This window comes from Salvelinus sp. IW2-2015, linkage group LG3, assembly GCF_002910315.2.
Source record: "Salvelinus sp. IW2-2015 linkage group LG3, ASM291031v2, whole genome shotgun sequence".
NCBI lineage: Eukaryota > Metazoa > Chordata > Actinopteri > Salmoniformes > Salmonidae > Salvelinus > Salvelinus sp. IW2-2015.
In genome coordinates, this window is record NC_036840.1 from 2335234 (window position 1) to 2354871 (window position 19638).

At 44.7% G+C, this 19638-nt stretch overlaps 2 protein-coding genes across 4 annotated transcripts in view; one reads left to right on the plus strand and one right to left on the minus strand.

The window, feature by feature from the left end:
* The window catches only part of LOC111982232 (muscarinic acetylcholine receptor M2-like), a 452193-nt gene that overhangs the window by 295371 nt on the left and 137184 nt on the right, over positions 1-19638 (minus strand). The gene's annotated exons all lie outside the window — the stretch shown is intronic.
* Positions 4923-19638, plus strand: part of LOC111955693 (pleiotrophin-A-like) — a 45103-nt gene continuing 30387 nt past the window's right edge. The window contains exon 1 of the mRNA XM_023975958.2: positions 4923-5302. The gene's annotated coding sequence lies outside the window, so the exon portion shown is untranslated. The remainder of the gene's footprint in view (positions 5303-19638) is intronic.

A 19638-nucleotide genomic window follows, 5' to 3' on the forward strand; every position in this document is an offset into this window, starting at 1 on the left:
AACCGTAAGGCTCTCCAGAGGGTAGTGAGGTCTGCAGAACGCATCACCAGGGGCAAACTACCTGCCCTCCAGGACACCTACACCACCCGATGTCACAGGAAGGCCATAAAGATCATCAAGGACAACAACCACCCAAGCCACTGCCTGTTCACCCGCTATCATCCAAAAGGCGAGGTCAGTACAGGTGCATCAAAGCAGGGACCGAGAGACTGAAAAACAGCTTCTATCTCAAGGCATCAGACTGTTAAACAGCCACCACTAACATTTAGCGGCCGCTGCCAACATACTGACTCAACTCCAGCACCTTTAAAAATGGGAATTGATGGAAATTATGTAAAAATGTCCACTCATTAAGCAATGCCACTTAAACATGTTTACATACCCTACATTACCCATCTCATATGTATATACTGTACTCTATATCATCTACTGCATCTTGCCATCTTTATGCAATACATGTACCACTAGCCACTTTAAACTATGCCACTTTATGTTTACATACCCTACAGTACTCATCTCATACGTATATACCGTACTCTGTCATACCATCTACTGCATCTGCCATGCCGTTCTGTACCACCACTCATTCATATATCTTTATGTACATATTCTTTATCCCTTTACACTTGTGTGTGTGTGTAAGGTAGTAGTGTGGAATTGTTAGGTTAGATTACTGTTGGTTATTACTGCATTGTCGGAACTAGAAGCACAAGCATTTCGCTACACTCGCATTAACATCTGCTAACCATGTGTATGTGACTAATAAAATTTGATTTGATTTGATTTGACATATATTTGTAAGAAATATATTTTTAGATTAGAATGTATGGCAAATACAAAAAATTGGCCAAATCATATTGTAACAAAATGGTGACTGTCTTAACAATGAAACTGTCATAGGTTGCTCTTTGGTATCACATGCACTTATATCAGTCTCATGAAGACTGCAGAACTGGCAGTGTCCAAGCATAACCTTTAAAGGGAAGTTTCTAAATGTTTCAACTTCATATTCATCATCACTCAACAAATTGGATGCAGTCTATTCCAGTGTCATCCGTTTTGTTTCCAAAGCCCCATATACCACCCACAACAGCGACCTGTATGCTCTCGTCAGCTGGCCCTCGCTACATATTCCTCGCCAGACACACTGGCTCTAGGTCATCTTTAAGTCTTTGGTAGGTAAAGCTCCGCCTTATCTCAGCTCACTGGTCACGATAACAACACTCACCCATAGCACGCACTCCAGCAGGTATATCTCACTGTCATCCCCAAAGCCAACACCTCCTTTGGCCGCCTTTCCTTCCAGTTCTCTGCTGCCAATGACTGGAACGAATTGCAAAAATCGCTGAAGTTGGAGACTTATATCTCCCTCACTAACTGTAAACATCAGCTATCTGAGCAGTTTACAGATTGCTGCAGCTGTACACAGCCCATCTGTAAATAGCCCATCCAATCTACCTACCTCATCCCCATATTGTTTTTATTTACTTTTTTGCTCTTTTGCACACCAGTATTTCTACTTGCACATCATCATCTGCACATCTATCACTCCAGTGTTAATTTGCAAAACTGTAATTACTTCACTACTATGGCCTATTTATTGCCTTACCTCRTCACGCCATTTGCACACACTGTATATATACTTTTTTTTCTATTGTTAGTGTTATTGACTGTACGTTTGTTTATTCCATGTGTAACTCTGTGTTGCTGTTTGTGTTGCACTGCTTTGCTTTGCTTTATCTTGGCCAGGTCGCAGTTGTAAATGAGAACTTGTTCTCAACTGGCCTACCTGGTTAAATAAAGGTGAAATAAAAAAATAAAAAAATAATCTCCAGCACCACACCAACAGCAACATATGTGAAGATGGCACGTTTCTATGTTTTGTAGTAACAAACATAGAGGAATATGTGTTTCCAATGACATCAACCAATTAGTAGACGGTTTGAAACACTTACCTAGCAGTGGTTACAGCTGGGAAACTCTAAGAGCTTTCCACACACAGATTGTGCAACATTTGCCCATTCATTTTTTCAAAATTCTGCAAGCTCTGTCAAATAGGTTGTTGAACATTGCTAGACAACCATTTTCAGGTCTTGCCATAGATTTTCAAGTAGATTTAAGTCAAAACTGTTACTCGGCCACTCAGTATCATTCAGTCTTCTTGGTAAGCAATTCCAGTGTAGATTTGGCCTTGTGTTTAATGTTATTGTCCCTCTGAAAGGTGAATTAATCTCCCAGTGTCTGGTGGAAAGCAGACTGAACCAAGTTTTCCTCTAGGATTTTGCCAATTCCTTATTTTTTTATCCTGAAAAACTCTCCGGTCCTTAACGATGACAAGCATACCCATAAGATGATGCAGCCACCACCATGCTTGAAAATATGGAGAGTGGTACTTAGAAATGTGTTGTATTGGATTTGCCCCAAACATAACACTTTGTATTCAGGACAAAAAGTTAATTGCTTTGCCAATTTTTTTGCAGTGTTACTTTAGTGCCTTGTTGCAAACAGGATGCATGTTTTGGTATAGTGTGTAGGCCAGTGCCAAAAATCTAAATGTAATACATTTTAAATTCAGGCTGCTATACAACAAAATGTGGAAAAAGTCAAGGAGTGTGAATACTTTCTGAAATGAAGTGCCCTTTAATATAGACCACATGGAGAATTCAATCAATTAGATTTTCAGTAAAGGCTAAAGTGACAAAAATCAGTATTTTGACATGTCTCTCCGTGGACCCTCTGAGACTTCTAGGAAGATTTTAAGCCACAAACACCCCAAAATGCTTCAAGTTTTCATCATTATTGTAAAGCCATAGTTATTTCGTTGCTTTGACAAAGTTATTTCWGATTTTTTTATTTTATTTCAAGTGATTAGTGATTTTTACATATGTCCCTCATTTTAAGGTCAACCCTGTTACATGAACTGAACTCTTGTTTTAAGAAACTATTCCTTTTTAAAAATGTATTTCAAAAGAAAAATTGAACATCTAATAGTCAAATCATAGTGTAAAAGCAGGTGAGCTGGTTCTACTCTTTTTGGCTGTTTTCTGGTGCTTTGTGGTGAAAAACTGAACGGCTTGAGCATAATTTGTCAACCCTGTTACCCATAGATAGACAGGCTAGAAATGTATAAAAAAAATYTATATATTTTTTGAGGGGCACTCAATTGCCCCTCCCTGCTGCAGTCAACAAGCTTCCTTTCCCCCTGTCACAAGGGGCTTCATGGCTGATTTAACTACTAATTACCAGTTTGAGTGCCGTTCAAGTGGATTTTCCCCAGATGAGGTAAATTCCAACTCCCCACTTGGATACGAACACACCATAACCCAGCTAACCATCCACTGTAGATCCATAAAATACCACTCATTGGAAGCACAAGACCTACACCTACATTTTGACATATTGTGGAGTGTTGTACGAAGTATAGTTTTTATTTAAACCGATAACTCAAATACCATATTTTTTAAATAGCTTAGCTTTCTTGTCATTATTTAATTAAGCTAAAGAGAGGCTCTTACTACAGTAATACATTTTTTCTTTTGAGATGGGAACATTTTATTTTATAAAGTTGAACATTCTCTTTATGAAAGAATGTTACATTTAGGTGAAATCAAAAGTATATTTTTTTACTCACCATAACAATTTTGGGCTTGGTGGACCAAAAAATAATTATCGCCATTGATCAATATGTAATCAGTCATTTAAGAAGCTGACAAAGGAACCACTTTGACCACCCTGTAGACTAGATGTCACTGCCATTCATTTCTGGAATATTGTCAGTCATTACATGCACTTGAGCAAAGATGCAAATGTATGTACATGTACACTACCGGTCCAAAGTTTTAGAACACCTACTCATTCAAGAGTTTTTAATTTTTTTTTGAAGACATCGCAACTATAAAGTAACCAAGAAAGTGTTAAAAATAATCAAAATATATTTTACATTTGAGATTGTTCAAATAGCCACCATTTGCCTTGATGACAGCTTTGCACGCTCTTGGCATTCTCTCAACCAACTTCCAGCTTTTCCAACAGTCTTGAAGGAGTTCCCACATATGCTGAGTACCTGTTGGCTGCTTTTCCTTCACTCTGCGGTCTGTTACTTAAACTCTGTGAAACATTTATGTGGGCTGCAATTTCTGAGGCTGGTAACTCTAATAAACTTATCCTCTGCAGCAGAGGTAACTCTGTGTCTTCCATTCCTGTGGTGGTCCTCATGAGAGCCAGTTTCATCATAGCTCAATTTTTGCGACTGCACTTGAAGAAACTTTCAAAGTTCTTGAAATATTCCGTATTGACTGACCTTCATGTCTTAAAGTAATGATGGACTGTCATTTCTCTTTGCTTATTTGAGCTGTTCTTGCCAGAATATGGACTTGGTATTTTACCAAATAGGGCTTTTAAATGTATACCCCCCTACCCTGTCACAACACAACTGATTGGCTCAAATGCATTAAAAAGGAAAGAAATTCCACAAATTAACTTTTAAGAAGGCACTCCTGTTATTTGAAATTCATTCCAGGTGACTGCCTCACGAAGCTGGTTGAGAGAATGTCAAGAGTGTGCAAAGCTGTCATCAAGTCTGTCTTCAAGGTAAAATATATTTTGATTTGTTTAACACTTTTTTGGTTACTACATGATTCCATATGTGTTATTTCATAGTTGTGATGTCTTCACCATTACTCTACAATGTAGAAAATAGTAAAAATAAAGAAAACCCCTTGAATGAGTAGGTGTATCCTGTCAGAGCCCATCTGTAGCTAACCCCACCCCACCCCAACCCAAATCAACCCAACCTCTCGCTCTCTCGCTCTCTTTCTCTGTCCCCAGTGTGACTACATAGCTCCAGTTCTGTCTCTAAGTGCTCCCTCTCCTCCCTCCTGTCTCCCTCTCTACCCCCTCTTTTTCTCTTCTCTCTCTCTGAGTGCTGCTCCCCTGCCAAGCGGGCCGTCCCTGGAGTGACCTTGTGGCAATGCGATCCTGATCACGAATCAGGAAACCAAGCTTTTCAGAACGCCCTCCTCTCTCAGCAACAGAAATGAGAGGGTGAGAGAAAGAGAGAGAGCGAGAGAGAGAGAGAGAGAGAGAGAGAGTGAGAGAGAGAGAGAGAGGGGTGGAAAACAGCTATCGTTTGCCCAGACTTGTGGAGAGACAAGAGTGAGAGAGTAAGTGAAAGAAAGAGAGGGAGGTAGAGAGAGAGAGAATTAGAGAGAGAGAGACTGACAGCAGGGGTGAGGAGCAGATGAGAGGAGAGTTCACAAACTATTGCAAAGCGTTGGAACAACCACCAGACCTCCAGTTCAAAGTAAGTACTTATAACCGGAGCAAGGTGCACACTTGGATGTTGTGGTGGTTGAGGGTGACCAGGAGAGATTGGCGTGTGAAGCTATTGGGCTGAGATGAGGAGGAGATTTCAGAACTGTGAGAGGTAGACAGGGACTAGCAATGTTGGGAGGCTGTGGAGTATGAATGGGCCGAGACTCAATCAGATGAGTCCAACTGTAGCCTAGACAGATATGGACAATTAGTGATGGCAGAAGGAGCGTGGGGAATGTTTTGTTGTGGGGATAGTGGAACTGGTGTCTTTGAGTTGGCAGCATCATTATTAACTCTCTGTTTAGTAAGTGTTCTCTGGCTTGCTTTGTTTTGGATGTCGTGCACGTCCCAGGCTAATAATACACTAAACACTGCGACAAACCAAAGTATAGCTGAGAGCCTTTTGTGTGAAGTTTTTTTTCTCGATTATAATTTATGGTTTCAGATACTAATCACCCACAAGCTATGGGTGTTTTTTTTGTATCCCTTTCAGCACACTGTTGCTGTAAACCATCTTGATTGTCCATGTGTTTTCCATTGGTTTATTCAGTTCTGAACGTGAAAGGCTCAGGTATATGAACATAAAAGCTCTTGTTTTTTTCATTATTAACAAAGGATTATAATTTAAATTGGATATATTTCCCTTTCAGGCTTCGTATTGAGAGACAATAGAACAGTAAAGAACAAGAAGCTCAAAACAAGCTCATGAGGAAATGAAAACAATAGCAGAGAAAGCTGCTTTGTGTTTTACCGTCTTCCTGTAATATTTAGTGTTTGCGTTACAGTAAGGATTAACTCCAAAAAGTAGCATTATCCAAATACTTAGTATGCTGTAGGACTCGTTGCAAACTTCAAGACTTCTAAAGAACACCTATGTTTCCTCTAGTCTAAAACCATATTTCGTTTTTCTCATTATTGTAGCACAACTGCTTAATCACTCCATCAGGGGTCACAGTTTCACATATTCTACAGAGGTGCACGCCCACTAGAACATTAACCTTCATTCTCCGAGCATATCATTAGACTAGTCATTTTATTGGCTCTGTTTGGTGTCTCTTATAAAGACCTAGTGCTTGTGCAGTGGTATGTGAGTGTGTTTTGACAGAGGTATTTGTGCTGGCCGTGCAAAATGTGCGTGCGCATGTGTTGTTGTTGGGGACAGTGTGTTTTTCCCAGGATTATTGTAATTTGGGTCAGGCTGACTGGAATGAAACCGAGGGCAGATCGGTATTGTAGCACTCCTATGGTTGAGCGGACCTTTGCGCCTGTGTTGCCATAGTTTATGTTCACCCCTGGTATTAGGAACCCAAACTTCAACACATCTCTGGCATTCCTACTGTGTACAAAAGAGCCCTGGTCTCGATCTAGCTTTAAATGAGCCTTTGGCCAGTTCATTGCTTTAGAAGTAACACACGGTGTGTTTCCTAATAAAGAGCTGGGAGATTAAACATGAGGCAGATAGGTGGAGAGATGAGCTTGAGAAACCAGCTTTGGTCAGTGGTAGTCAAGCTCATTGAGAGACCCGAGGTGGAGCTGAGCTGCCTGGATGGAAGCCAGGAGGGTGGAGCTAACTCTCACATAACCAGTCCCATTTGTAAATGTGCACTGGCATTTAATGTAAGGCGCTAGCCATTTGAGGAAGATAAGGCGAGGCACATTTTACGGATCCTGCTTTCCCTCAATGTTAAGTTGTCCCTCACATTTCAAACACTTTATATGTGTGACACTGAGAGATACTATTCAGCATGGAACACAAAGCCAATGCATTTCACCCATTTATACAAATGCTGTGTCACGTGACCGCTCTCCATGGAAGACCTGGAGCAATAAGGTAGAGAATGGTCTGTGAGATGCCTAAGAAGGCTGCTTCACAGTGGGGAAGGGAAGCACTCTCAAAGGAGCCAGGTCAGGTCTATAGGGAGCAAGTGGCTGAGAGAGGGTTGGAGGGATAAGGAAAATGCACAAACATCCCCACATTGAGTGGTTGGTTCATTCTTGTGGTGTACACATTGACCCCTCACATCACATGTAGGCTGAATAGAGATGGGGTCTGGGGAGGGAGGGAGAGGGCTGCTAGACCCAGTCTAGGCCCTGAGCAGCCGTTCCCCTGTTTGCACCGAATAGCCCTCTCTGGCTCTCGTTATGCCAATGACGACCTAGGAAGTTGGCAGTACAGCACAACAGTTCTGGGACCAGGCTGAGCTCGGAAGTGCATGGGCTGTATGCTGTTTGGTACTGTAGCTAGACTAGAGCCGTCAGCTGGGACCCTGCAATAAGAGAGGCAAGGTTCAGCAGTATCCACTATCGCAGAGCTAGAAGAGGCTACTAAGATACTATGATACTAAGAGATGACTAGCTCTCTATTTCATCAAATCTTCTCAGAAAGTCCATAGGTAATCATGGCATGGGATTTAGTCTGAGCTGAGGCCCTGTGTCGTTTAAATGGTTAAATTGTCAATTGAGGAAATGCACATATTCTAATTGAGATGTCAATTAGACGGCTATTTCATTACAACAAAACCGTAACAATCTCTGGCTTACTGAACATCCTTAAAGCCAGTGGCCCATTGCTTGACATGACAGAGTRTCTTTGTAGGGAGGAACATCGTTGATGGCGCTGGCAATGACTTTTGTTGTGGGGAATATGATGGGTGCATTTTTGTGTGAATCATGTCTGTGTCCATCTGTTCGTGTGTCTGTCTGTGTTTTTGTCTATCTTACTGTGTGTGTGTGTGTGTGTGTGTGTGTGTGTGTGTGTGTGTTGTGGTGGGTGTTAGAGGTGTGTGTGTGTGTGTTATAGATGGGACAGACTTCGAAATCACAATTATTACCACGTACATCGAACTTCAGATTCAACACCACTTTCCTTACACGATGGACGACCAATATATATTTATCCTAGATAGAATTTTATGAATATAAACTGTCTGGAGAGTATCTGTAATTGTGGAGAGCTGGTTTGCCTGTTGGTCATGTAGTAAGATCTGTCTCTTGACTTGTGACGATACTGTGGTTTGGCCCTTGTTATCCGGCCTCATTGGCTGTATGAACGTCCTTGAGGAAGAGATGACGGGCCAGCAGGGCTTCCAACACTGATCAATTAAAGTTCATTAAGTCCTCCACAGGTCAGCAGCTTGAGCCGTTGCCATACTGCCTTGTGCTCTGTACCGCGCTTGCGGTCTGAATCATTGGCCCCAATCACGTAGGCTGGTGAGAGTTCATAGGTCAGAGTGTTGGTATGTCAATGAATCTACTGTACAATACCAAATTACACAAGAAAGGAAAACTCGATAATGTTGAACATTCCTGCACAGGGTTATTGTGATGTGTGTCGTGTGGTGTGTGTGCCCTGCACTTGTGTGCATTCCCATGCATGCGAATGATGTAATCTACCAGTCAAGTTGAATCAGATGTTTTTACATTTTTTTTTTTGTTGACTGTGGAATAGAATGCATAATGTAAAGCCTTCCACTACACTTTCCTGTTAGAATTTTAGCCCTTAACACTGTCCAAGTAATCCCTTGCCCTCAGACTGTAGTGCCCTGGAGAGAACCGGTTGGAGTCCACAGTGTCTGTTGATAGAAGTTTGGAGTCCCAGTGTCTGTTTGATAGAAGTTTTATGGAGTCAGTGTCTGTTTGATAGAAGTTTGGAGTCCAGTGTCTGTTTGACCTAAGAAAGTTTTGGAGTCCAGTGGGTCTGTTTTGATAGAAGTTTGGATGACCAGTGTCCTGTTTGATAGAAGTTTGGAGTCCTATGTCGTCTAGTTTTGCTAGAGAGTCATTGTTGTAGTCTACCAGGTGTTCTGATCATCTTTGATAGAAGTTCTGGAGTCGGAGTGTCTTGTTTGATATGAAGTTGAGAAGTCCAGTGTTTGGGTTTTGATAGAAGCCTGTTTGGAGTCCAGTGCTCTGGTTCTCATAGCTAAGTATTGGAGTCCATGTCCCTAGTTGATCAGAAAAGTTTTGGAGCATCAAAGTTGATCTGTTTGATAGAAAGTTTGGAGTCCAGTGTCGTGTTTTGATAGATATTATAGGAGTCCCACTGTCTCAGTTGCTGATATAAGACAGATTTGTGCAGTCCCAGTGCATTCTTGTCTTTGATAGTGAGTACTTGGAAAGTCCAGTGTTCTGTTTTCGATAGTAAGTTTACTAGAGGAGTCTCAGTCGTACTTTGGGTTTGATAAGAACTAGTTCATTATCGGAGTCCAATTCGGTCCTCTAGTCTTGTAGAAACGGTTTGCGAGTACAGTGTCTGTTTGTATAGTAACGTCTTTGGCAGTATTCTATAGCTCGCATGTATGTCTTAGATAGAATTTTGCGAGTACCAGGCTGTTCCTAGTTGAATCAGTACATTTTCTCTGGCAGTCATCACGCTGTACTGTGTTTGGAATCACGTAAGTTTGGCGTAGATCCAGTGTCTTGTTCTCGGTTGGCACATAGACATCGCTATTGGAGTCCAGTGTCTGTTCTCAGTGACTTAGTAAGTTCTCTATGCTGAGTCACGACTTGTCGTACGTTAGTTATGATAGCAGTTTGGAGTATTCACGATGTCTGTCTTGATCACGATCTTAGCATGCACGTTCGTTGGTGTCTGTTTGACTTAGAGAGTTTCCTAGTGAGTTCAAGTCTGTCCTCGTTTCTAGATAGATACCGTTGGGAGCTCCAGTGTCCCTCAGTTTGATGTAGAAGTTTGAGAGTCCAGTCGTCTGTTTGATAGATAGTCTTTGGAGTCCAGTGTCCTGGCTTGACTATAAAGTTTGGAGTTCCAGTGGTCTGTTTGATGAGTATCTGGCAAGTCCAGTGTCTGTTTGATAGATAGTGTTCGCGATCCAGGTGTCTGTTATGATAGAAGTTGTGGTAGTCCGAGTGACTCTGTTTGATGATAGAAGTTTGGAGCGTCACAGTTGGGTCTGTGTTTGATTAGAATGATTTGGAGTTCTGGTGTGTCTGAGAATGTGTATAGGTATGTACATGGCTCCTTTAGTCATGTTGTATTATCGTGGTGTACAGTTCCCTCGCATAGCTGTTACACACACACTACCACTCAGGGGACCACGCCTGTTTGTTGTAGTTGTGTCTAAGAACTGACGAAGAACACAGTAGGGAACTGATAGTGTAAGATGAGAGAGAGAGATATAGGAGGAAGAACTGGAGGGAGAGGACAGAGAAGAGAGATAGGAAAGAGCCGATAGCAAGAGAGGAGAAGGAGGCTACCGAGAGTAGAGAGCGAAAGAGAAGGAGAAAGAGAGAGAGAAGGCAAGAGACGAAGAGGCAAAGAGAGAGAGAACAGAAGGAGAGAGCAAGAGAGAGGCGAGTGAGGAGAGGTTGCTGCAGAGGAGAGGCGGAGCGAGAGAGAGAGCAGTATCGATGAGAGAGAGAGCCAAAAGAGAGAGCAAGAGAGAGAGAGGGAGAAAGGCAAAGAGAGCAGCAGAGAGAAAGAGAGAGAGAAATGAGATGAGCAGCAAGAGAGAGAGCAGCGTGAGTAGAAGCGAGCGAGAAGAGAGAATGAGAGAGAGAGCACAGAGGAGATGGCAGAGAGCAGAGGGTAAAGAGAGAGAGAAACAGAGATTAGAGAGCAAAGAGATGAGAGCATAGAGAGCAAGAGAGAGAGAGAGCGAGAGAGTGGAAAGATAGAATAGAGATGAGAGGGAAAGAGACAAGGAGAGGAAAGAGAGACGAGAGTGAGAAGAGAGCGAGAGAGCAGGAGAGAGACGAAAGAGAGCCTGAGATGAGAGGAAAGAGAGAGCAGGAGGAAAGAACAAGAGAGAGGAAAGAGAGAGAGAGAGTGTGTAGAGAGAGAGAGGAAAGAGAGAGACGAGGGAAAGAAACAAGAGAAGAGCGAGAGAAAGCAACGAGAGAGATTAGAGAGTCGAGTAGAGAGAGCGAGAGGAGAGAGAAAGAGAGTGAGAGAGTGAGAGAGAGGAAGCAGAGAGAGCGAGAGGCGAGATAAACGTTCTGTGTTTTGTGTGTTACAGGTCTGCAGCTTACCACCACCATGGGGGAACCAGCCTGTTTGTTTGTTCTATGAATCTGAGAGAGAAACAGGAGGTGGAGAAGATAGGGAGAGTGGAGAGAGAGAGTAGATAGGCGGAGAGGTGAGAGGACAGAGCAGAGAGCCAAGAGAGGCAGAGACTGAGATAGAGAGAGAACAATGAACGAGATGGCGAGGGGGGGAGAAGAAGAGGGCAAGAGGAGGAAGTGAAGAAGAGAAAGAGAGAACAGGCAGAGAGAGTGAAGAGAGAGAAGAGCGAGAAGAGGAGGAAAGGCCGAGGCAAGAGACAGAGCGAGAGAGATGGAGAGAGAGAGAGAGAAGAGAGAGAGAGAGAGAGAGAGAGAGAGAGAGAGAGAGTACGAAAAAAGAAAGAAAGGGGGAGTCAGTGAATAATTGACCGAGAAGGAGAGATGTAGGGATCTATGCTTTCATATGCTGTCGTCTTGTGGCGTTATGGATTTCTTGTATGTGGTGTGTAGAAGTGGATTCAGAGCCATTCATCAATCATAAAGCAAAATTCTACATAGGGACATTGTTATAAAAGGATGGCATGATAAATCCATCCTTACAGTACATTGCGATTGTTAAATCGACTGGTTTACACATAAGCTAAGCAGGTAGGGCTGGGCTATTAACCCCTGGATGGGAGACCACCGATGGAAAGTGTGGTTGCTGTTGTTGGAGGTGGTGCTGAAGGCCAGTAGTAACCTTTTCTCCATATGGTATTAGGGAGTCACTGAACAGCTGCTGTAACGGCTTTTCTTCTTCCTCTCTCTGATGAGGAGTAGTAGGAAGGATCGGAAGACCAATGCGCAGCGTGGTACGTAACAAAATACAAACTAAAAAGTGAAACAAAAAAGGAAAACCGAAAAGAGTTCTGTCTGGTGCAGACACACAAAGACTGAAAATAACCACCCACCAAAACAACAGAAAACAGGCTACTAAATATGGTTCCCAATCAGGGACAACGATTGACAGCTGCCTCTGATTGAGAACCATATCAGGCCAAACACAGAAATAGAAAATCATAGAAAAACTAACATAGACACCCCCCACTCACGCCCCGACCATACTAAAACAAAAGACAAAACAAAGGAACTAAGGTCAGAACGTGACAGTACCCCCCCCCCCCACCCCAAGGTGCGGACTCCGGCCACAAACCTGAACCTATAGGGAGGGTCTGGGTGGGCGTGCCTACTCTGTCCCGGTGCGGCTCTGGCGCGCTGGACGTGGACCCCACACTCCACAATAGTCTTAGTCCGCTTCTGTGGCCTTCTTCTTTACCGGCTACCACGTCCGCCGAGGCCCCTTCTCGCCAACCTCTAATCTAAGGCCCTGTGGCCAATCCCTCTCATCATTATGAACTTCGCCGGCCTCCCTACGGGGCTCTACCTTCTAGAGGACTCCTCTGGACTCTGATAGGTCTGCCTTCTGGACTTGTAGGGTCGCTCTCATCACTTTTGGACTGATCGGGCGCAACCTATCTCGCGACGAGTGCGGCAACTCCGGTACCTGGCATGCGGTAATCTTCGTGCTACTCGATTGGGGCAAACCGCCGGACCTGCGATAATGCAAATGCGCGTCTCTTTCCTAGGGCATCTAGGACTGAAAGGCCAACTCAGGAACTGAAAGTGCACTCAGGACTGAATAAGCTACGCGAGCGACTGAATAGCATATCTCTCAGGATCACTCGGTCTGGGTCTCGGCTCCTTGACTCGCGGCAGCCTCTTTGACTGGCTCCTATGACTTGCGTCGGTGTCGGTCTTCTGGCGGCTCTCTGACTGGCGGGCGTGTGCCTCCGGTCATGCGTCCTGACTGTGCCGGGTCTGGCCTCGTGTCTGGCTCCTCTGACTCGGTCTATCGTAAGTGCGGGCTCGGCTCGCGGCGGGATTCTGACTCGGCGGGCGGTCTCAGGCGGCCTCTGCGATCATGACGGGCGCAAGCTCAGGAGCGCGCTTGCACCAGTACCGGCAGAGCTCCGGCACGGCTCTGCTGACAATACTGCGTCTGGGTTCGCTGCCTCAATAGCTCGGCGCTGGACAAGACCGGTCTCGCGCGTTCTCACGCGTTCGGCGCATCTGCGCGTGATTTACCAGACTCGCGCTCAGTCTCTAAAGGGTTCGGCGTGGACCAGACGGGAGGACTCGTCGGCTCTTAAAGTCTGGAGTTGCTCGCTGCACACGTAGGTGCCTGGTCGCGTTGCGCTCGCCGTTACCACCGGTTGGCCACCGGGCTGGGGACTCATCGAACCTCCTTGGGAGAGGTTGCATGGCCGGAGCAGGAACAGAGGCCAATACTGGACCCTGGAGGCGCACAGTAGGCCTGGTGCGTGGTGCCGGAACTGGTGGTACCGGGCTCGGGACACGCACCTCTGGGCGAGTGCGGGGAGCAGGAACAGGGCATACTGGACCCTGGAGGCGCACCATAGGCCTGGTGAGTGGTGCCGGAACTGGTGTTACCGGGCTGGGAACATGCACCTCAAGGCGAGTGCGGGGTGCTGGAACTGGAGGCCTGGAACGTGGCGCCGCCACCGGAGGGCTGGTGCGTGGGGCTGCCACAGGAGGGCTGGTTCTTGGAGAAGGCACCGGATAAACCGGACCGTGGAGGCGCACTACAGGTCTCGAGCACCGAGCCTGCCCAACCCTACCTGGCTGAATACTCCCCGTAGCCATGCCAGTGCGGCTTATTCCACCTCGCCGCACTGGCATGGCTGGGCTATGTACACGTACAGGAGACGCCATGCGTAGGGCTGGTGCCATGTACCCCGGCCCGAGGAGACGCACTGGAGACCAGATGCGTAGAGCCGGTTTCATGGCACCTGGCTCGATGCCCAATCTAGCCTGGCCGATACGAGGTGTTGCTATGTACCGCACCGGGCTATGCACACGTACTGGAGACACCGTGCGCTCTTCCGCATAACACGGTGTCTGCCCGTACGCTCGCTCTCCACGGTAAGCACGGGGAGTTGGCTCAGGTCTCCTACCTGGCTTAGGCACACGCCCCGTGTGACCCCTCCAATACATTTTTGGGGCTGCCTCTCTGGCTTCCAGCCGCGCCTTCGTGCAGCCTCTTCATACCACCGCCTCTCGGCTTTAGCTGCCTCCAGCTCTTCACGAGGGCGGCGATATTCTCCAGCTTGTACCAGTGTCCCTTACCGTCCAGAATTTCCTCCCCAGGTCCAGGAATCCTGCGATCGCTGCTGCTGCTGCTGCTGCCCTTTACCACGCTGCTTGGTCCGGTTTTGGTGGGTGGTTCTGTAATGGCTTTCTTCTTCCTCCTCTGATGAGGAGTAGTAGGAAGGATCGGAAGACCAATGCGCAGCGTGGTACGTATCCATAATGACTTTTAATAAGAATGAATACAACAAAATACAAACTAACAAAGTGAAACAAAAAAGAAAACCGAAAACCGTTCTGTCTGGTGCAGACACACAAAGACTGAAAATAACCACCCACCAAAACCAACAGAAAACAGGCTACCTAAATATGGTTCCCAATCAGGGACAACGATTGACAGCTGCCTCTGATTGAGAACCATATCAGGCCAAACACAGAAATAGAAAATCATAGAAAAACGAACATAGACAACCCACCCAACTCACGCCCCGACCATACTAAAACAAAAGACAAAACAAAGGAACTAAGGTCAGAACGTGACACATGCTTACTGTTGCATTTAAATGCACTATATAAATGCAACAATCCATTACATACAACATTAAATGTGTCCTTTTATGCGTATTGGGAAAATAAAACTTTCCACGTCCCTTTCAGCATCCTTTCCTGGCAATAGAGGTGCCTATATAACATTTAACACAACTTGGGAGCACAATAACATGACATACAGTCTATGTGCCACCTCCAATGTAAAAATCTAAATGTTAAAATCTATGAAGGCAATCAATGCTAATCTCATTTTATTTTACCTGACCTTTTAGTTGCACTGTGGCTGAGTTACTTCGATCCACCGTAGAGGATTTTATTCAATATTATGGCCACTGTTAATCAGAAAGGAGACTGTCGTAAGGCATAAACAGTGCAGGGCTAAAAAGGAAATACAGAAAATGATCGAGACACCCACCAAGAATACTCCCCATATTGGTTTGATGAACCACAGTCCATCCTTAGGGGACTGTCAGTCTGTCTGCCCTTGACAGGTAGTCTGTACAGAGAGATAAAACTGAGAGCCATTTCCACTGATGTGGCCAGTCCACTCAAGGTGAATGGAAAGATTAACTGAGCGCGAGCAGTAACCTGCAGCATTCTACCACTTTGTTTTCTTATTCCATTCTCACTGCTAATAGGATGGCTAATGCAAATGAGAGATGCAATGGAGTGGGGATAATAGCCTAATGACAAGGCATTGCACGGCTCAAATGGAAAGTTCTGATGGAATTAAGTTAGACAGCCTATAGTCGATATACTGTGATGCGTAGATGATTTCGAAACTCTACACCTCTGTGTAGCTAGCTGATTGATGAATGTTTATGATGAATGTAAGGATGTTGCCAACAGACCATCATCACAAATGACATTCGAGCCAATCCTTTTGTCAATAATCTGTTTGTATCGGTCTCTGACTTGATCAATTCTTGTTAAAAACAGGAGCATACATTGCATGTCCATGATCAAGCCTGCAATCAACGCCAGATATCCTCTTATCTTTGCTTAGTTCTGGACGTGTTTTTCTTTTTTTTTATCGGCATCAGTTATGGATGACGGCTGTTTTTAAAGTTGCCTGAATTGGAGATGTTGCAAAAAGCTATATTTCAAAGTCCTTGTTAAAGTCAAATGTAATCAGACTTTGTACACTAAAGATGGAGCTTAATCCTACTCCATTTATAACTCACCAGGTTTTAATCGGACTCTGTGGAGAAGTTCACAAGCTGATAGCCTTCTGGGATGTTTTTATTTCATTGAGGGCTGCATTCAGGAGTGAGAGAATGATTTYATAACATTACCACATAGAATGGCTAGGGGGGGGGATTAGGTAAGCCCACTCTATGGAGCTAAGACCAAAGCGGTGCTTGTGCCCACCAATAGGTGATCAGAGCTTCAGGATCACAACAATTATGAGGAGGGTTGCCTTCAGCAGCGCCTCAGGGGGACGTTCAAGAACGCTTTTTTATCCCTGTTCTCATTAAACCTCCCACTAAATTCCCCCAAACTGACTTGTGTGGCTCAGAAATCCCTTTGCAAATCCCTCACTAAGGAAACAATCTTCAATGTGCTTGAAGTTGCGTCTTCAATGTGGTGGATTATGGCTCACACATACTGTGTTTGTTGTGGAGAGAGAGAGAGAGGGATAGAGAGAAAGAAGGAGAGACAGAGAGGGAGAGATGAAGAGAGAGAGGGAGAGAGGAAGAGAGAGGGAGAGAGAGAAAGAAGGAGAGAGAGCGGAGAGAGGAGAACGATGGAGAGGGAGGAAGAAAGATGGAGAGAGAGGGAGAGAGGAGCACAATGGAGAGGGAGGAAGAAAGATTGAGAAAGAGAGAGGAAGCGGGTTGGAGAAGGAGAGAGCGAGAGACAGACACCCCATTAGTCATACATTAGTATTCTGTCCACAGCTCATAGTGAGAGACAGCCGGTCTACACTAACACCAGAGAATGGGATGGCTCATTAGAACTTTCTACTCTTTTTTTACCAATAGCTCAAATTCTCCTGACCCTATACAAAAGGCAGAGAAACACCTCCATGTTTCAGAAGGCAGAGAAACACATCCATGTTTCAAAAAGCAGAGAAACACCCCCATGTTTCAGAAGGCAGAGAATCACATCCATGTTTCAGAAGGCAGAGAAACACATCCATGTTTCAGAAAGCAGAGAAACACCCCCATGTTTCAGAAGGCAGAGAAACACATCCATGTTTCAGAAAGCAGAGAAACACCCCCATGTTTCAGAAGGCAGAGAATCACATCCATGTTTCAGAAGGCAGAGAAACACATCCATGTTTCAAAGGGCAGAGAAACATCGATTCCAACGAAGTTCAGGGGTGTACTACTTGTGTTAGTGAACAAACTTCCATATTCTCCTCAGGAATTTTATGTCTCTGGGAAAGGGGGGAGAAACCCAGGTCCAGAGAGAAAGGTAGTCGGGCAGGTAGAGGAAATTGTTGAAGCAAGCTTGTTTCTCGTACCCCTCGGATGAACACTAACGGTTTGCCCCATACATGTAACTGGGTAATGCCCCTGGTGATTTCAAATCAAATCAAATCAAATTTTATTTGTCACATACACATGGTTAGCAGATGTTAATGCGAGTGTAGCGAAATGCTTGTGCTTCTAGTTCCGACAGTAATAACCAACAAGTAATCTAACCTAACAATTCCACAACTACTACCTTATACACACAAATGTAAAGGGATAAAGAATATGTACATAAAGATATACTAGGAGCGCGAAGCGAGGCGGCCATCTCGGTCGGCGCCGGAAGTTGGTTAGATTTGAGTCTGCTGGTTGAGGGGGCTTTTTTGTCCTCCCCCTGTGCCGGTCTCCCAGGCTAGACACCCCTGGCGCTGCTCGGAGAGAGCCTCTGGGGGCTAAATGGACCAGTGCATTGTGAGCTGAACACTGATGCTGCACTGTGGACACTGTCAGACTGTTGTGAGAAGGAGCCAACAGCTAAACTGGCATCAACAACCAGAGTTGGGTAGGTTACTTTCTAAATATAAGCCGTTACAGTTACTAGTTACAGTGTCTGTCCAAAATGATCAGTAACGTAACTTTTGGATTACCCAAACAGAGTAACGTACTCTGATTACTTTTGGATTACTTTCCCCTTAAGAGGCATTAGAAGAAGACGAAAAGGATCCCTCAAACGCATTTYATGTGACATCATAGTGGTCTCTGATTCGCTCAGGTGGAACAAACTTAAAATTGTGCCTGTTTTCAATGCTGAATTGAATGTCATTGAGAAAATAGAAAGTTGTCATGTCTTTTTTTGCAAACATCCTTTCTGAATTTAAATGTAATCCAATTAGTAATAGATTTTTTTTTAAAGTATTGGTAATCTGATTACAATATTTTAGCTGGTAACGGATTAGTTATAGTTGTTTTTGTAATCAGATTACATGTAATTACTTACTCCCCAGCCCAGTGAACAACCAATTTATGCAACTATGGTGGATGTGTAACCAGGACAACCCAGTACAGCTCAGCTTGGTTTGACTCAGTAGTGTGAAAACGGTATTAGATAACTATACAAACACACACCCAGACAGACAGGTCAAGATCATAAAAAAACGTGTGATTTGAAATGAGTTCTTCAGTTTTCGCGTGCCGATCTGTTGTGATGTATTCTCTGAGGGGGAAACCACATATGCCATAACTTGTTTGTCTGTGTGACCCAGTTCAATGTGACAGAGGTGGTCAGAGAAGGCATGGCACGTTGCACAATCAACCACACTTCAACTCATGGAAAAGGAGTGTGTTTCTGCCCAGTCTGGCGTAATGTTCTGTGGCATGTTGAAAGGGCCCGGTCAATGCTCTGGGCTGTGCTGTGTCTGTGAGCAGGTGGCCGGAAACTATCTTGAATCCCACCATGACCAGAGACAGTGATGGAACACTGCCAGAAACGTTTTGTTCTTCTGAGAAGAAACATAGGGATTGAGTGGAGGTTGTCATGTATGCTGGCTCCCAGGAGTGTTGTTATTCCCTTTGAGGAGGATGAAAGTGGAAAGCTATAAGCACTCTATAGCAAAAAAGAGCTCCTCAATGTACTTGCAAGTTGTCCTTTGGAAAGAAGCATGTATTTAGGGTCTACTAACCACCGGTCCTGGCAACCCACACTGCGTTCACCTGGCAACCATCATTGCGCACACCTGCTCCCCATCGTTAAGCACACCTGGACTTCATCACCACCCAGATAACTCTCCGTTCATATAGCCCTCAGTTGCCTCATTCATCAGGCAGTGTTGGTTTTGGTTACGTTCAGTATGCAGCTTCTGTTTTGTATTATTGTCATGTTTATTATTAAACTCACTTCTGCACCTGCTTCCTAACTCCCTGCGTATGCGTTACAGATACTCATGTTGGTGGGTTATCAGGGTGTGCATCCCAAATGGCATCCTATCCCTAGGGGCCCTGGTCAAAAGTAGTGCACTATATAGGAATAGGGTGCCATTTGGGAACCAGGATAACAATACATGTGTGATGGATGGGGATAGCATGTGTTGAAGAGGCCAGTGATGTGAACAGATGAAGTTGTAGACAGGGTTGGCAGATCCTCAGTAAGGAGAATACATGAAATAGCTTCTGAAAACAAACTGAGGCGGGAATTTCACATGCAAATGCTTTTACTCGTGTGTGCGTGCGTGCGTGCGTGCGTGCGTGTTTG